This window comes from Triticum aestivum, chromosome 7A, assembly GCF_018294505.1.
Source record: "Triticum aestivum cultivar Chinese Spring chromosome 7A, IWGSC CS RefSeq v2.1, whole genome shotgun sequence".
NCBI lineage: Eukaryota > Viridiplantae > Streptophyta > Magnoliopsida > Poales > Poaceae > Triticum > Triticum aestivum.
In genome coordinates this window covers 73956733-73963369 of record NC_057812.1, presented here as the reverse complement: position 1 = coordinate 73963369, position 6637 = coordinate 73956733, and positions in this window count along the sequence as shown.

Genomic DNA, 6637 nt, shown 5'->3' with positions numbered 1-6637 from the left:
TATCATTTGTTTCCTTGCTGTTTTTATATTCGGATTACAAATACCTTTATCTACCATCCATATTGCACTTGTATCACCATCTCTTCACTTAACTAGTGCACCTATATAATTTACCATTGTATTGGGTTTGTTGGGGACACAAGAGACTCTTTGTTATTTGGTTGCAGGGTTGCTTGAGAGAGACCATCTTCATCCTACGCCTCCCACGGATTGATAAACCTTAGGCCATCCACTTGAGGGAAATTTGCTACTGTCCGACAAACCTCTGCACTTGGAGGCCCAACAACGTCTACAAGAAGAAGGTTGTGTAGTAGACATCAGCTGTTGGGCCTCTTCCAACAGCTTACAATCGCGCGCATGACAACTCCGCGGAACCGCTCCATTTCCATGTCTCTGGCCTGGTAGCAAATTTCGTCGATCACCTGCATCCTCAAGATATCACATTGGCGATGTTCTACTTTGTCGGGGACGTCAACTCCGCCAAGGTTGCGCTCGAGCCTGGCCACCACATCATCGGGATCGAGGTTGACACGGCCGTTGCGGGTAATGATGAAGTCGCAGGCTGCCTTTGTCTTGACTGAATCGCAGAGGTCCTCTTCCCATTCCTTGCGGGGCATCAGGCTCTCGATGAGCACTTGTGACGGTGGCTCTTCGGGTGGGTCGTGGATCATGCCGCCGAGGAGCTTTGGATCTTTTGCATGGTGGATGGCAAACTGCTCTTCACACCTCCTTTGCAATATGTCGATTCTGCTCCCAAGGACTGTGACGCCGATATCGCTGCTGATGGGACTTGGTGCCTGCACCGACCGATGAAGCTCTTACTCCTCGACCTGCTCCGGCTCGTTCTCCTTGCCGAAGATGTAACGCAGGTAGGCGTCGATGTTGAAGCTTTGGTCGTTGCCTGGCATTCTAGGAATAACTAATGGTAGATGGGCGAGGACTAGATCTTCGTAGAGTGTCACGACGGTGCATTGCTGCCTGAGTTATATGCAGCAAGCCGTTAGCTGGTGGCGGGAAACCGGTGAGGGAATAGGCGTGGATTTTACAATTCACCCATGTGGAGCGCAGGAAGCATTCGCTGGAGCGCGGGAAGACTAAGTGGAGCACACACACAACCCGAGTACCGTATCCGGTGCCACGTGTTATTTATCACACAAGTGTTAACATAAGGAAACGTATGTGTAACTTACTAATCATCGCACACGAGTACTCGTAGACGCATCGTGTGCGATACTCCTAGCTACCGCAAGCAACTAGTTTGCATTTTTCAATTTTTTTTGTACAGACAAAATCACACACGAACTAACTATATTAACCGTCTGTGTTGTAATTTCTCATCGCAAACAGTTCATCCAATTTGGCTGTTTGCCACGTATCACACACATCTTGTTAAGTCGAACCATTTCTATTGCGTTCGCTAATCGAAAACAGTTCGTCCGAGTGAACCATATGCCCTATATCACAAACACCTTGATATGGCTAACCGTTTATGTTGCACTCCCTAATAGCAAACGGTTCATGGGAGCGAACTTTATGCCGTATATCGCACACACATGGATATGGCTATCCATTTCTCTTGTTCTGCCTCATCGCAAATAGTTTGAACGGGTTAACCGTGTGCCCTGAATCGCACATGCAACTAAAATCTGAACCGTGTTTGATGGCTCTGCCATCGCAAACGTTTTGCACCTTTTTTGACGGTTTTTTACATCTCCATTTGTGATTAATGCATCGCACACAGTTTTGTCAAAGGGTCTCTGATCGTAGTGTCGCGTTAGCTGCATCCTGAAGTAGTGCTTGTCTTTGATATTTAACAAACACACATAGAAATATCTAGTGTAATCAACTATCAATGTCATGAAATATTCTTTCCACCTTTAGTAAATAAACCATTCATCTCACAAAGATAAAAATGTATGAACTCTCAAGGTGCAAGTGCCTCTCCTACTTAGCCTTGTGAGACTTGCGAGGTTGCTCTTTCTTGCACAATCGCATGGGCTTAGAGCTTTTGTCTAAGGTGAAACTCAAGATTAAATTCATCTTACCTAATTGTTATGTACAATAGAACTTATTTGTGACAAACAAGCGAATGCCAAACATCAGATTCGTTAACACTCGAATGTATATGATTCAGGACTTCATTGCAAAGATCTGCTAGAGAAAGGTGGAACAAAGCTCTGCATTCATAACCTTTTCCAAAAAAGGTTGTATTTCGATATGAATATTGTATTAGAATTGAAGACCAGCTTAAACCTTGTTTATAGAGAAGGGAGACACTAAGGAGATTCTTTTTTACAACGGGGACATGCTACACGTTTTTCCATTGCACGATCTTTCCCGAAGTAACTCTAGATCCACCGTGCCAACACCATGAACAGAAGCACTTGCGTCGTATCCGTCAGTATGGAGCAATCACTTGTGACCTGGTACATGAATATTTGCACCTAGATAGGCTGACAAACAGAAAATACAGTAAGTAAATTTACTGTATCGCATATGCCTCATTATCATTATTGCTCATGGTCACGTTGACATACTTGGAGTTTTGTCTTGGCTTATTTAACTTCTGTGGGAACTCGAGGCCTAGTGGTCATCCTGACAACAAGTGAAGTAACCATACTTCTTATCTTTCTTATTGTTCTTCTTACCCTTCTTCATGGAGTTGGTATATTCTGCTGGACTGTGTTCTTTCTCTTGAACTTGTGGAAATTCTTTTGCATCATATTGGAACTTTAAGTTCCCTTGGCCCATTTCGCATGTGAGTCCTTTGTACTCTCATTATCTTCAACACTTAGATGACGGAAAACATCCTCAACTGAGAATTCATGTCTATGGTGTTTCAGAGAAGTAGCAAAGTTTCTCCAAGGAGGGATATTAGCCATTATGCATCCCCCGACAAACTTGTCCGATAACTCACACTTACGGAGTTCGAGCTTCTTAGTGATACATTGTATCTCATGAGCTTGGTCCAGTACATGACGGTTCTCAACCATGTTGTTGTCATACAACTTGTTTCCAACATTTGTTTTACTAAACTTAGCTTTAAGTACATCACATAAGTTCTTGGCAACCCGCATATCCAGATATGCGCCCACTAACTTTTCATCACACCTAGAATGACTCTGATAAAGACATTGGTCGCCTCCTGAAAAGACTTCTCATATTCAAGAGTAATCGACCCACCAGGAGTGCCACCAGCGATCCAGAACACATTCATTGTTGTGAGCCACAATGTAGTTTTGCTCTGCTAACACTTGAAGTGGACACTCATAAACAGGTACGATTTCAATGTAGCAGCGAAGCCTTGAATCGAAAATTTTCAAAAAAAAAGTTTTATGATTATAGGGTAAATAAGAAATTTTATGATTAATTTAATCCATAAATAAATAATGTTGATAGAAATAACATTGTTACTCTCTTACTGATATGTAAACATGCAAGTGTGTACTAGCATTGAACCAGGATATCTATGAATGTGTTAAGAATAGCAAATGCATAAGCCAGTAAAACAGAGAGGAACAAATCATACACTCCATATGGCCAAGACATGGTCGTAGTGGTGATAGTTTTTCCCTTGTCCTTCTTCTTTGTTGAGTCGGGATTGTCACCAATGGCGACGTCGGAGAGGTTGAGGATGTAGTAGAAGTAGAGGAACAATAATGGGCAGTACTGCCTAAGACGCTCCCCAAAAACCTAATCGCCCTTCTCCTGGTGCTGGATCACTAAATATGGGGCTTCGGAGGTCTGATTTCCCATATAGTTATACAGACGGTCGAATGGATGGGTCACCAGAAGCAAGAACAGTGAGAGGAACAAATGTAGGTTGAGCGTGAGGAGGTAGAGCAGATGTGACCTAATTAGGGTGCTGGCTAGGGTTGCCAACGCCTCCAAAATATATGTGATTGTGTAGGAAGACGTTGGTTGAGGCCCATGACTAAGCTTGGCTCGTTCATGAAAAACACAATGCACCCGTGGGCGAGGCTTGGTGAAGCAGGTGGCGAAGTGGGAGCGCACGTGTACCACTTATACGTCTCCAACGTATCTATAATTTTTTATTGTTCCATGCTATTATATTATCTGTTTTGGATGTTTTATATGCATTAAAATTCTATTTGATATTATTTTTGGGACTAACTAATTAACCTAGAGCCCAGTGCCAGTTTCTGTATTTTCCTTATTTTTGAGTTTTACAGAAAAGGGATATCAAATAGAGTCCAAATGGAATAAAACTTTCGTGATGATTTTTCTTGGACCAGAAGACACCCGTAGGACTTGGAGACGAAGTCAGAGGAGTCCTGAGGCGACGACAAGCCTCAGGGGCGCGCCCTAGGGGGCGCCCCCTGGCTTGTGGGTCCCTCGGAGGTCCTCTAACCCTAATTCTTGGCCTATAAATTCGGAAATATTCTCAAACGACCAGAAGCATCCACAAAAATACTTTTCCGTCGCCACAACCGTATGTACCCGTGAGATCCCATGTTGAGATTGCTATTGTTTCTTTGTTCTTCCTTGCATATGCTACTTTTTGCTTGTCTTGATAATTTGTTTGCTTATAAAATGCCTATACATAGGAAGCATGTTAGACTTAAATTTGTTTGTGACATGTTTTATGATGCTCTCTTTGTATTTCAATTACTATCTTTCATGTGAGAATTGATACGTCTCCGACGTATCTATAATTTATGAAGTATTCATGCCATGATTACAACAATTTTATATGATTTTGGTATGATTTGATTAGAACTAATCGGGACTAACGCTATTTTCAGTAGAACAATTATGGTGTTTTTTATGGACAAAAAAAGACCCCCGAGGCATCAGAGTTTGGCCAGAAGAGTCCCTAGGCGACGGCAAGGTAGGGGGGCACCCTACCCCCGGGAGGGTGCTCCGGTCTTTCCACTGACTCATGGACCCCCTTGATGTGAGACCGACACCAAAAATTCCTATAAATACCAAAACCCCTAGAAAGAAACCTAGATCAGAAGTTCCTCCGCTGCAAGCCTCTGTAGCCATGAAAAATCAAGCTAGGCTCTCTTCGGCACCTTGCCAGAGGGGGCCATCTTCACCAGAGGCCATGGAGGAGGAACCCAGAGGGGGCCATCATCACCATGGAGGCCAAGGACAAGAGGGTGAACCTCTCCCCATCTAGTGGGGAGGCCATGGAGGAGGAAGCACAAGGGGGAGACTCTCTCCCCCTCTCTCTCGGTGGTGCCGGAGTGCCAACGGGTGAATCATCGCCGCGGTGATCGTCTTCATCAACATCACCATCTTCATGATCTTCCTCATCTCTTTTCAGCGGTCCACTCTCACGCACCCCGCTGTAATCCCCTACTTGAACATGGTGCTTTATGCCACATACTATGATCCAATGATGTGTTGCCATCCTATGATGTTTTGAGTAGACTTGTTTTGTCTTTGGGTTGATTGATGATCTAGATTGGTTTGAGTTGTACGTTTTATTTTGGTGTTGTCCTATGGTGCCTTCCGTGCCGCGCACACGTGAAGGATTCCCATTGTAGGGTGTTGTAATATGTTGGTGTACTAAAGTTTGCATCCTTTGGTACCCCTTACTAGTGCACGGGCAGTTGCAGCCGCACCCGTGGCACGGCTTGACGGGGGAAGCTAGGGGCGAGATACAAGACAATGGGAATGGCATCTAAGCCAGTAACCAGAAAACATATGACGAGCTGGATCCCCGGCAAGATCCTTGCCGGGACGGCTTGCGAAACCCCAGCAAGATCCTTGTCGGGACGACTTGCAGTGCACTAACAAAACCACCACCCTTGAGGTTGGGACCTCTGACACCATCGACAATGTCGAGGCCAAGACCCAGGGGTGCGTGTGTAGTGGCATACAGATCTTTGTGAAGACTAAAAGACAAAGTTCCCAGCAAGATCCTTGCCGGGGACGACTGCGAGGCCCCGACAAGACTCTCGCCGGGGACGGTTGCAAAGCCACGACAAGACTTGGCCGCCCAGTCACAACTCCAGCGTGGTGGCTGGCCTACCAGCCTAGCAAGCACCTGCATGGTGGCATGCAGATCTTCATGAAGATCCTGCCACCTCTCCAGCGCAGTAGCTGGCCAGCCAACTTGGCATTGCATGCCTCGTCGGCCTGAACACATGTCAAGATGGGGCGGGGCGGCGACAGATGGGACGGGCTCTATTCCCGTCCCCGATAAAGCTAAAGGGGCATGTAAGAAGCGCATTTAATGCATTTTTCCTAAGACACCGATGATAAACATAGACACTGTAGCTACTTCACGCCTCCTGTGTACCATTGTGGCAACCCCTTGGACATATAAAAGGAGGCCCACGGTGTACTGGAGGAGGATTCAGACTTCTGAACCTCTCGGCCCACCTTGCATGCATAATAGCTAGCCGAAGCTCAAGAACACAGAATATACACTCAAGCAGGACTAGGGTTTTACGCTTCTCAGCGGCCCGAACCTGGGTAAAAATCCATCGTTTTGTTCATTAGATCTGCTCTTTGCAGGCCCCTCTTCCCTGCCAAACCATAGAAGGGATCCACGTGATCCCCTAGGTGTCGTATCCCCGACATCTTTGGCGCGCCAGGTAGGGGAAGGGTGAGTTCTGCAAATCTGATATAGCGGTTAGCACGTCATTTCCTTGATCACCAT